Source organism: Natrix helvetica (assembly GCF_964273705.1).
Source record: "Natrix helvetica genome assembly, chromosome: 8".
Taxonomy (NCBI): Eukaryota; Metazoa; Chordata; class Lepidosauria; order Squamata; family Natricidae; genus Natrix; species Natrix helvetica.
The window spans coordinates 12,374,377-12,387,336 of record NC_138559.1 but is presented as its reverse complement, the minus strand read 5'-3'; the positions used below and the strand labels follow the sequence as shown (position 1 = coordinate 12,387,336).

The 12,960-nt window shown below is 38.1% G+C and overlaps 1 protein-coding gene and 1 long non-coding RNA gene across 7 annotated transcripts in view; one reads left to right on the top strand and one right to left on the bottom strand.

Moving 5' to 3' along the window:
* Nucleotides 1-9,028, top strand: part of LOC309396084 — a 415,466-nt gene extending 406,438 nt beyond the window's left edge. For all 3 annotated transcript variants that reach the window (XR_014176033.1, XR_014176034.1, XR_014176035.1), the window contains exon 6: nucleotides 8,502-9,028. This is a non-coding gene — a long non-coding RNA (uncharacterized lncRNA). The remainder of the gene's footprint in view (nucleotides 1-8,501) is intronic.
* Nucleotides 1-12,960, bottom strand: part of LOC309396068 (uncharacterized protein) — a 193,186-nt gene that overhangs the window by 109,148 nt on the left and 71,078 nt on the right. Inside the window, exon 2 of one of the 4 annotated variants that reach the window (XM_081960829.1) lies at nucleotides 12,670-12,807. The exons of the other annotated variants lie outside the window; for them this stretch is intronic. The gene's annotated coding sequence lies outside the window, so the exon portion shown is untranslated. The remainder of the gene's footprint in view (nucleotides 1-12,669; nucleotides 12,808-12,960) is intronic. 4 annotated transcript variants of the gene reach the window in all.

The window sequence follows — 12,960 nt, the reverse complement described above, 5'->3', positions numbered from 1 at the left end:
TAAGGAGAGAAGCAACTTAGAACTGAGGAGAAATTTCCTGACAGTTAGAACAATTAACCAGTGGAACAACATGCCTCCAGAAGTTGTGAATGCCCCAACAGTGGAAGTCTTTAAGAAGATGTTGGATAGCTATTTGTCTGAAATGGTATAGGGTTTCCTGCCTAGGCCGGGGGTTGGACTAGAAGACCTCCAAGGTCCCTTCCAACTCTGCTATTGTATTATTGTATTATTTTATAAATAACTCATTCATCCAATAGATGGAATATCCCTCTTCTCATTTCCTCCCCACAAAAAGTTTAGTGGAATGAGAAAAAAAATCACTCCGTCAATATTTCAACCACTATACCAATATACATTATTTAAGTGGTGGACGTTGTATTAAGCTCTGAATATTTAACTTAGTTCTCTTTCTTGATTCCCATCCAAATACAGACAGAAGTTCCACCAATGTTACTTGGATGGTGTGCTACTGAATTTTTGTGGCACAAATCTCCATGCTCCATGGACTGACCTCCAAAAAAAAGGATGCTGGGGGGGCTTCTTCTCCATCATGAGTTATTTTCTATGGCTAAGAAAAATTAGGGAAAGGGTCAGTTCCACGCTGTCTTGTGCAGTTCTTGATGAGGTCAATGCTAAAGTTAGAAAGTGGATTGCAAGGAGATAGAGCATGAATCACACAGGAAAATGATCAAGGGAAGAAATTTTGTTTTGATTGTTTGATTTGATTAAATCCTATGGTGGTATCTTTTTTTTTTTTAGAAAGAACATGGGAAAATAAACAATCTGTCCTCGTATCTATATTGTTTAGAGTATTATTTGCAGTCAATGGCTATTTTAGACTACGATATAAATGTTAACATCTCAGAATTAAGAAGAACGTTATAGAGAATTGTAATGCATTTCCAATGATGGATAATATTGAATGAAGCAGACTGAAATAATGTAGCATAGCAGGAATTGAGGGAAGCTTGAGACTTAATCATTTGTTTGGATTAAACCCTCTTGCTGTATAATAATTTAAGCATAGGGTAAAAAGAGTTGCTCAGAAGTCCCATGTACCTACAATTTTGCACTGTATTTCTGAAATATTTCAGAGGGGAGAAAAAGTAATTTTTAACCGTGCTTCTAAACCCCCATGAATAAATATTGGGAAACAATGATGCAAGCATTTTTTTTACAAATATGTATATATTTGCTATAAGTTGTTTCTACAGCTCCCAACATATTATCACATTAAATCCTTATGAGAGTAAGAATGACAAATATATGGGCTATAATTTACTATTCAGCAGAAAAAACTACATTTATTATCACTTGCTGTTTTTCCAGTAACATTTTATGAGGCTTTAGCCATCCTACCATTTTTACAAGTCTATCAGATACAAAGGCACAGTTTTGCAAGCTGAAAGAGCTAGGAGAACGGGCAGATGGGTAAACATGTAATGTCACAAGAAAACTCCTTCCTTTCTTTTGAAAGAGCAGTAAGGGATTTCACATATTCCCCATTGGTTCTATGCCTTATTATGAACATTTTGGATATTCAGGCTGTGACTTCTGAGTTAAACTAATTGTATCAAGTCAGGGGTGAAATTCAGCAGGTTCTGACAGATTTCAGGAAAACCGGTAGTGGAAATTTTGAGTAATCCGGAGAACTGGCAAGCACCACCTCTGACTGGCTCCAGAGTGGGGTGGGAAAGGAGATTTTGCCATTTCCTTCCTCCAGGAGTGGGGGAGGGGGGAATGGAGATTTTGCAGTATCCTTCCCCTGCCACGCCCACAGAACCAGTAGTAAAAAAAATTGAATTTCACCACTGATCCAAGTTTATAGGAAAAGTACATGGATTAGAAATAGAATAACAGAGTTGGAAGGGACCTTGAAGGTCTTCTAGTCCAACCTCCTGCACCACTTCAGACAAATGGTTATCCAATATCTTCTTAAACCCTCCATAGCTGGAGCATTCACAACTTCTGGAGGCAAGTTGTTCCACTGATTAATTGTTCTGTCAGGAAATTTCTCCTTAGTTCTAACTTGCTTCTCTCCTTGATTAGTTTCCACCCATTTCTTCTTGTCCTACCCTCGGGTGCTCTGGAGAATAGCTTGACTCCCTCTTCTTTGTGGCAACCCCTGAGATATTGGAACACTGCTATCGTGTCTCCCCTGGTGCTTCTTTTCATAAGACTAAAGGTAAAGATTCCCCTCTCACATATGTGCTAGTCATTCCTGACTCTAGGGGGTGGTACTCGTCTCCATTTCAAATCCGAAGAGCCAGCAGTGTCCAAAGATGTTTCTGTGGTCATGTGGCTGGCATGACTAAACACCGAAGGCATATGGAATGCTGTTACCTTCCCATCAAAGGGGTTTCTATTTTTCTACTTGCATTTTACATGCTTTTGAACTGCTAGGTTGGCAGAAGCTGGGACAAGTAAAGGGAGCTCACTCTGTTACACAGCGCTAGGGATTCGAACCATAAGATTAGACTACCTAGTTCTATCAACCCTTCTTTATATGTCCACTAATCATCTTTATTGTTCTTTTCTACACTCTTTTTAGATTCTCAACATCTTTTTTACATCGTGGCAACCAAAACTGGATACAATATTCTGTGTGGTCTTACTAAAGCCTTATAAAGTGGTATTAACACTTCATGTGATCTTGATTCTATCCCTCTGTTTATGCAGCCTAGAACTCTGTTGGCTTTAGAATAGCTAAACTTTGTCTTTCTTACAATCCTGATTTTACAATGCAGCTGATATAGATATAATCACCAGAAGAGTTTGCCTCCAGAATTTGTGGATCTTCATCGCTGGAGGTTTTCAAGAGATTGGATAGCCATTTGTCCAGAATAGTTATAGGGCAGGCATGGGAAATTAATGTAGAATAATTTCTTTTGTGAAGGTTAGTTACAAAAAGGAGCAGAATGGATTTAATATGGACATCTCATGGATGGCATGGAATTTACATCAAGTCAGAGGATTGACCAGTCTAACCCAGTATAAACTACACCCGACCTGACAATGGCTCAGCAGATTCCGAAGGAGTAATTTTGTCAATTTTAGAATTCCTTGGAATTGAGGCAGGATAATCACGCAAAACATGTCTTCTATTGAATCAAGACCCCTCTCCTAAATCCAATTCATCCTTGTCCATTAGAAGTAGAAATCAGAGCAGATCCTGATTCTGTTGCTTTTCCCCGACTGTCACTATTTGGGAATTCCAAGTAACTAGGAGAGTTTCAATCAAAAATTCTAATGCTGGTGGGTTTTTTTTCCTGTAACTTTCAGCCTCTTTCATTAACTGGCCTCTAGGCCAACAAATCACTGCCTCTTTATTAGAGCATCTGGCTCTCTGTAGCATGTAAAAACGCTTTCTGAATTCAGTATGTTTCTTAAGATACTCTTCAAGATCACCAGTTTATCTTAACCACAGAAATGCCTCTGAGTCTTCTCATGCTTTTCCCATAAGATGCTAGTATAGGTCATAAAAGAACACATCAATCAAATCTTTATTACGATCATAGATCATCATAAGAAGAGTGGAATATAAACAATCCATAATTTTAAAAGCTAAAATATATAAAATACACAAGGTTAAAAACCATTTTATGTGTGTGAGAGTGCATGTTTGTGTGTATGTGTGTATAGATATAGAGGCAGAGGCAGAGAGAAGGTGGTGGTGGTGGAGGAGGAGGAGGAGGAGGGAGGGAGGGAGGGAGGGAGGGAGGGAGAGAGAGAGAGAGAGAGAGAGAGAGAGAGAGAGAGAACTCTAAAAAATAAAACATGGAGAATGTGTGTCATGAATTCTATTGTGACCACAAAGGAAGGAATTACAATGTAATATTGTAAAACAATAAATAATATAGTTTGGAGCATGTTGTACATGGATCCAAAATTTATCCCTAAGCACCTAATTAAAACAATGAGGTAGGGTAAAATACCTTTGGATTTCACCTAGGCAGTAGCTGCATGAAACTGAAAAATAGCCAACTAAAACAACAGAAAATAGCTAACGTGTTGATTCCCATTTTGGGAACCAGGCCAGGTGAATTAAATATGGAGGAGAAATTGCAATGCTGACAAATATGACAGTGCATTTAATTGCACCACTGACAATTTGTTAACTCAAGAATCTTTATTTATAGCACTCTTTTGGCTTATTCTTCAACTAAAATTCTTTTGGCCTAGTCTTCAACTAAAACTAAACAAAACGAAAAGTTGAAGAATAGGCTGCTCACCTAAAGTAGCCCCACAGCGAAATAGACAGCAAAGAAACTTAACAAATAGCAAATAGATTTAGAAAACTCAACGAATAGATGGCCTGTTCCAGCCCTTATCTAAGAAATACTAGGAAAGGAACTAATGTATGAAACTGAGTATCTCCAGGACCAATTGTACTTCAAATTTGCACTAGATTCATTCTCAAGTCAGACTGTCAGAGTGTGTTTTGGGCCAGTTGTTCTTTCCATTGCTTTCATCAGGCTGGCATACAAAGTGTCTTTGGAAGAATTCCAATTTTCCATCCCCATCAGCAATGTTTTAATATTCAGTACCTCTTCTTTTTTTCAGATAATCTCTTTTTTATGTTACCATGCCATGCGACTCTTGGGGTTTTTTTTAACTTGTAACTGCACCACCTACCCTCCACTCGTAAGAGAATGCTTTATCTATTTCTTTTCTTCAATGAGACAATTAGAACAATTAACCAGTGGAACAGCTTGCCTTCAGAAGTTGTCCAGAATGGTAGAAGGTCTCCTGCTTGAGCAGGGGGTTGACTAGAAGACCACTAAGGTCCCTTCCAACTCTCTTATTCTGGTATGCTTCTATCTTCAGAACAGTTGTTTGAGAAGGAAAGACCACTGTTGGAAGCTGACTGCTAACAGCTCAGCAAAAGTCTGCACACTTTTTTCCTCACATCTTAAGATGGTTCTTCAGAAACACTTTAGGGTCTCCGTTCTCTAGGTCCCTTCTGTGAAACAATAGAACCCAGAAAACATGCCTTGTCTAGTTGCCCTACGGAATACCATCTTATCCCCAACTGGTTTTTCTTTGAGTTCTGTATAACTCGGTCACTGTTAGCTTTTAGGAAGAAAACAAGAGTTTTCCCTCTGGGGTGAGGGCCAGACTATAAGTGGACCCAAGTTTGTATGGGATTTTGGTTATGAGAAGTATTTTTTAGAAGACTTGACTGGTACATCAGAATGTGTATTCATGATATCCTAATTTTTTATGTGTTGTACATTGTGAGTTTCCTATACTCACAATGTTGAGATGATGGCTATATAAATTTGACAGTGAGAGAGAGGAGGGCCACCAAGAACTAAAACAACTTATTAGAATCCTTGTTTTATTTCTTCCCTATAAAAGAGTTTCAGAAAGGTTCATCAAAACAGTTCTCCCAACCACACAATGACTGAAGGAGTTTAGATTTCATTTCCTATAACTGCCATCTTCACCCAGATACAGAGATAATGGTTTTTGTGCCAGTCACAAAAGGGTGACCACCCTTTTTCCATCTTCCTGTTGTCCAGCCATTATTCCATCCATCCAATAAGACTTGCGCTAAACACAGATAGTGAAATGTTTCTACTCATCATCACTGTTGATTCCCAACTCAACAATTTTTTGTAGCAATAGAGGGAAAGTAGAAGACAAATTGGTCACTATGCCTACTTAAACTAAATTTGATTCACCTTTAGAATTTACCATTGTAACTTTCCAGATAATGATAAGCTTGGTGGTATTATGGAAAGACACAAAATTGGTTTCATATTTTGATCCCTTGTGTGTGGAGCAAGCCTTACTTTCCTCACTCACAATATTCTGAAAGTCACTAAAGACTTTCCTTCTCAGGAGAACTTTTGATTATCATATGCATATGATCATCTTCATAAATAATTATTCCTCTGACAACCCCCCCCCCACCTATTCCCAAATCCTTCCCCAAGGTTGATACCAATTCAGAGGAGAGAGAGAGAAATCCTTCATGTGGAGTCTCAAAATACGAATCATTTTATCATCATCCTAGTTATACTCTCACGGAAAATTGCCTCCCACAAAGCTAGGGAAGTACGGGGGGGGGAGGATCTCATGTTTTGTTTATCTATATGGACATTTGAAAAATGACTTTGGTGAGCATCTAAAATTAGCAGAGCATCATTAGAAGACATAAACTAGTTTTACAATGATTACAGGGAAGTCAATCTCAGCATACAGCAAAACTCGTTTGTAGAACAATACATGCAAGGCACTATTCTTAAAATATTAATGGAATATCAAATGTTGAGTAAAAGGACCAAAACTACCCCAGCTGTTTATTTGGTTCAAAGCGCAACTTTAGTCCACTTTTAGAAAAACAAAAAGTTAGAAATAGAAATGAAATTCACCAGAGTGTGTAGCCATTGGTGGGAACTCTTGTACCTTCATCACTACTCCTCTGAATCACACAGCCCCCTGACACTTAACAATAATTTCCTTTTGTTGGATGACAGTTTCGGAAATGTTGATTTGTTCCAGATGCTAAGGCTCAGGAAGGAAGGAGGCCAACCAGTAAAGCTGAAAAAAAAAAAAATAGCGCGAAAACAAGTTTGCAAGAAGCAGCTGCTAGATGAGAATGGTATTCAATCCATTCTCTGAATACACGGCCTTTTTTCCCCCCCTTTCCAGTTTTAGCATTCAGAGTACCAAGCTGAGATCATCATTCACAGATTAGAACTCAGATTTTTGAAATAGAAGATCCTATTTACAGCTGGAACTTTGAACAAGTTACAAAATGAGAGAGACAAAAGCAGGGGCATGCCAGATGTATATTCAATGTATGCTGTCTGTGGGGGACCTCTATTCCATGAAATACAGAAATCGCTGGGTAAAGCATTCAAACCTAATTATATTATATCCTATATTAGGTGTGTGTGTGTGGGGCCACCTTTAAAAGGTGGAACTGGCCACCTTTAAACAACGTCTGTTGTCAACGAAGCATGAAAGGGCTAATATGGTTTTTCAACAACCAAGCAAGTCTAAAGGTTGAACTGGACCAAACTTTGTTAAAGTGAGCAACATTTCGTTGCTCATCCAAGCAACTTCATCAAAATTGTGTTGTTGGGTGAGCAATAAAATGTTTCAGATTAACAAAGTTTGGTCCAGTTGACATGATTCAACCTTTAGACACCTTTGGCCTGGGTGATTGTACCTTCATTGACATAACCCAAGCAAGTCAGTTTAATAATCTGACTTTTTAAAATAAATAAATTAGATTTTTTAAAAATAATATAATAAAAATGTTTCCTTGAAATAAGCAGGGGTGGGCTGCTATGGGTTTGCCAGGGTTCAGGAGAACCCATAGGTAACTTTATGGCCGGTTTGGAGAACCTCCAAATACCATATCTGGCTAGCCCCACCCATCCCACCCTGCCCCTCCCAGGAGTTCTCCACGCAGCCCATTTTAGATGTGAGGTAAGTGCAGGGCCTGCTCAGGGAGGGGGAAAAATAGTCTTCCTGGAAGTTCCGAAAGTCCAGAAACTGGCCCCTTTCCGGCCTCTGGAGGGCCCCCAGAGCCCAAGGGAGGAAGTTTTTGCTCTCCCAGAGGCTTGAGGAAAGCCTCCGGAGCCTGGCAAGAGCAAAAACGCCTCCACTCCCGGCCGCCGTGGTGCAGGAGGCTGACTAGGCCACGCCCACCATGGCCACACCCACCCAGCAACCAGGCAAAGAACCTGTTGCTGAAATTTTTTGAAGCCCACTCCTGGCAATAAGCATACCACAAGATCACCAGCCCAGTAACTGATATTCATTAATATACTGTCTGTCTCCAACTACGTAGGTTTTATGTAGTGGGTTTTATGGATTTAAAAAAAACCAAACTAATAAAAAATAAATTCTCTGCCCCAAAATTGTGGATAATGACAAAAAAAAAAATCCCAGTCCTTCTATGTACATGACATGGCCTTGCCTTCAATGTGCCATGGATTCACTCTTTGAGTCTCCAATTGTCACTAAAAATATTTACTGTGGCCTTTCATCACCAAGAAGGATCTCACGAATGCTTGACACTTCCTGTCACTGCAGTAGCATACCATTTTGAGTAAACATTTCTGTTTTTACATTTATTTAGGATATCGTATATTTTTAAGTGTTTTCCCCAGTCACCCCCAACTAAGTATGCATAGCACTCAAAAAGCCAGAGCATTAAATCTGCTTTCCTCACTAGGAAACGATCCTGCCATAGACATCAGGGTGACAAGTGATCCTGTTTTCACTTAATGCGCAATCTACATCTATATTACATGGTACATGATCCCAGAATGGGAATTATTAAATTCTCCCATCAATGCATCCCCCTTGTCCCACCGGAAAATCCACCAATCATTCTCTCTAGGTTGGAAGGGTGAGGGTTAGGCTGAGTAGGAGGAGGGGCATATCTTTGACAAGTGGCTAGAAAAGCAAGTTGGACCATTTCCCAAACTTGGCTTGGTTTTCTGCAAGATTAATTATTTTTGGTTTGGTTTTTGCAGTTTGCGCCACTAAATGAAGAATCAATTAAAAGGAGGAGATGTTATCCATGGCACAATTAAGCCAGGATAAAGAGGAAAATCATACTTCAATGCTAATATAACCAAGGATGACTTCAGGCTGCCTCAGAGTTACAAAGAAGTTCATAAGGTACATATTATGATACAGTCTATGCTGCAAGGGAAGAAAGGCACATATGTGCCAGGATCGGAATGAAAGAAAGAGACTTCATATCATGAGAGCAATGGCTGGGTCATCCTATGCGGCTTTGTGAATTGTTTCTACCTTATGAAAAAAATGCCATAATCAGAAGATCTGAAATATAGCAATTGGAATAAAAAAGAGACTTTACGTCATTATAGCAATGACTGGTCACCCTACAATTGCTTGTATGTAAAATGTTATAATCTGAACATTACAAATACCATGAATATGTTCTATGGTTCTGCAAGATCTGTTTTATGACTGTATCTGGAAACTTTTTTCCCCCTTAAATAAAAGTGTGGGAGGGAGAAACAAATTCTCAAGATACAAGGCAAGATTAATTAGAAAACGCAATATATGGTAGTCTGAGACTTGTTTAGTTTTCAACTTTAAAAATAAAACTGTGCCATTTGGCTGAATTCTTTCCAGAAACATGACTACTACACCGTTTCTATGTTGTAAAGGAGAAGGAGGATATTCTTCATATCAACTGAATTTGAACAGAAAACGGTTGGTGAAAGTAAGTAAACATAGGATGACTAATCTTGTCTAATCTTTAGTAACGCATAAAGTATTGATGTGCCACATGACCACGGAGATGTCTTCGGACAGCGCAGGCTCTTTAGCTTTGAAATGGAGATGAGCACCGCCCCCTAGAGTTGGGAACAACTAGCACATATGTACAAGGGGAACCTTTACCTACACTAATTTTGGCTCTTTGAAGAAGGGCTGTATTAAAATTATATAAATATGCTACAAAATATTACAAGAACCTACTCCCAAGTCAAGGTCAGTCAAGTTGTTTCAGAGTCTAAAGCAGAATATCTTGCAAGAACTATCCCTTTTCAAACATGGTAAAATAATTATTTATTTCAATAACGGTAAATTCCATATCTAAGAGTCCTATTTCAAAAAAATGCAAAATTGTTTACCTAAATAGAAGTCCTAATTACATTTCTCTCTCAATTTTGATGTGTTTATATTAGAATGCATTGCAATCCATTTAAATCCTTTTATTTTAATAGGAAATTGCTAGATCTTTCCATCATCTTTTAATTCCTCTCTTGTTTGCTTTTCCTGTCTCTCTCCTACATCCACACTAAATATGTAAGGACAAGCTAAGAACAAATGATAAATGTCTTTGGGGAATGTTCCGTTATCTAGAAATACATTCTCATTACGCATTTAATCTGTCTGCTGAATTTTGCCTGTTGTGGATTCAATCCATCCCTTAAACCAGGTAATAAGAAAATGAGTTTGACCTAGAATACATCCTAGATTACAGAAAATGTAACTGACATGAATTCATTAGCATTGTCTTGTGCATACATCTGCTATGACCCTGGCCAGACCTGGCTAAGCATTTTAATAATAATAATAATAATAATAATAATAATAATAATAATAATAATAATAATAATAATAATAATAATAATAATAATAATAATAATAGTAGTAGTAGTAGTAGTAATAGTAGTAGTAGTAGTAGTAGTAGTAGTAATAATAATAATAATAATAATAATAATAATAATAATAATAATAATAATAATAATAATAATAATAATAATAGCAGCAGGGTCAACGAGAAGGAACATGAAAAAATCGCGAAATACCAGGACTTAAAAATTGAAATTCAGCGATTATGGCACAAACCAGCAGTGGTAATTCCAGTGGTAATCGGCACACTGGGTGCTATTCCAAAAGCACTGGAATTACATTTAAAACAGTAAAAAATTGACAAAATCACCATCAGTCAAATGCAAAAGGCCGCACTGCTTGGATCCACACACATATTACGAAAATACGTTACGACGTCCTAGGCCCCTGGGTGGGGCCCGACTAGTAATCAATGCCAAATCCGGCGAAACAACTGGCCGCTGTGATACAATCGTATAATAATAATAATAATAATAATAATAATAATAATAATAATAATAATAATAATAATAATAATAATAGCAGCAGCAGCAGCAATACCTGGTGATGCACAAATTGAAGATAAGCAGCAAGAAAAAATCACAAAGTACTGGGACTTGCAAATTGAAGTTGAGCGACTGTGGGGGAAAAAATCGAGTGTTGTCCCAATTGTAATTGGAGCCCTTGGAGCAATACCTAAAGGGCTACCTCGCTATTTGGAAATTCTAAATTTATCAGACTTGAACATTCTGACTCTACAAAAAAAACCACCCTACTTGGAACAGCTTATATCCCCCCCACACACACACGTTACCTTAACAGTTCCTAGGTCCTTGGTTAGGACTCGAGCTGTTGAGCTACCAACCAGCCACAAAGGCTGTGAATCTCACCAAAGATTAACATAATAATAACAATAACAACAACAATAACAATAGCAACAACAACAATAGCAACAATAACAACAATAGAAATAATAACAACAATAATAACAAAAATAAATAACAGGAAGGTACCTTGGAGGTCTTCTAGTCCAACCCCCTGCTCAAGTAGGAGTTCCTATAATATTCCAGACAACATTCTACTTAAAAGCCACCAGTAAGGGAGCACCCACAATTTCCGAAGGCAACCTGTTCCTCTGGTTAATTGTTCTCACTATTAAAAATTGCTCCTTAGTTCTAGGTTACTTCTCTTCTTGATTAGTTTCCATCCATTGTTTGTTGTCTTGGCTCTTTGAAAAATAGGTTGGCTCCCCTCTTCTCTGTGGCAGTTCCTCAAATATTGGAAAACTGCTATCGTGTTTCCCCTAGTCCTTTTCTTCACTAGACAAGACATACCCAATTCCTGCAACCGTTCTTCATACGTTTTAGCCTCCAGCCCTCTAATAATTTTTCTTGCTCTTTTCTTCACTCTTTCTAGGGTCTCAACTTCCCTTTTTATAATATGGTGACCAAAACAGGATGCAATATTCCAAGTGTGGTCTTATGAAGGCATTATAAAGTGGTAGTAACACTTCGTGTGATCTTGATTCTATCCCTCTGTTAATGCAGCCTAGGATGGCATTGAGTTTTTTGGCTGCTGATTATATTTCATTGATTGTCCCACCAGGACTCCAAGATCCCTCTCAGAGTTACTGCTATTGAGCCAGTTTTCAGCTGTACCTGTGCCTGGACCTTTGTTTTTTTCTTGCCTGAGTGCAAAAGCTTACTTTCCTCTACATTGAATTTCATTTTATAAACACAGCGAATGACTATAACTGAAGGGTTGCCAAATGGAATATTGATCAGTTCTACAGAATCACAATAAATTTACTTCCCATTTAAGGTTTTATCAACATATAATAGTCATGTAGAGCAGAAAACCAGTATGCTTATGAGCTAAAAACAGAGGGCCAGCTTCACATCTAAAAATCCACCATTTAAGGAGAAGGAAACACAAGAGCATCCAGACAGAAATAAAAGAACAAAAGAGGAATGTCAGTTCAATGCTACTTGTAAATAACATATGCATGCCCTTTGGCTATTTACAAGTTGAAATCACAAGAGATGTTATCATAATTGTAATAATAGTTTTTTTTATATATCTCCAGCCTTCCTTTGTGCCAAAACCCACTCTCCTGGCAGCTAACAATGGAGCTAAAATATTAAAAACCAAATTCATGAAAAACATAATTAAAAATGAAATTAAAACTCCAATACAGAAACAGCAGTAGTCCATCTCAGCTGCCAAAGCCGCTTTTTAAAAGGCCTCTTGAATGCTTCCTCTCTATCCACCCACAAAAGGATCGCAGTAGTGGGGGAAAGTAGATTGTTCTTGTGAGAGAGAAAAAAACTTGATTCGTGATGTTAAATAACACAAAGGGACTCTGTAGATATCTCTTCCTAGTCTAAATCTGACAGCTTGTCTATCAGTAGGGTCACATTTTTTAAATCGGTAATAAATGACTCAGGCAGGTTTATTGTTTTTTTTTTAAGAGTCCCTTGCCAACATATTGCAGTTTTCCATTGTGTGCATCTCCAAGTAAGACAAATACAGTATGACAAAGACACTTACAACCAAAATATTCCTGGCGTTGGGTCAAATGCTAATTTTCTCAGCCCAGAATCCAAACAGGCAAGCAGAAGTTGATAGCCATCATCGGCCATGGAAATGTGCCATCTTGATCTCCTTTAAAAAGATGCTCAGACTGTCCTGAAAAGAGAAGAACTTTTTAAACAAGCCCTGATAAAGAACCTTTTCTATGCATCTCTTGGTTTTATAGAATTGCTTTCGGTGAGATGGGAGAGAGGAACGGGAGATGGGGAGGGAGGTGGGAAGGGAAGGTGGAAGGGAGAGTGAAATGAG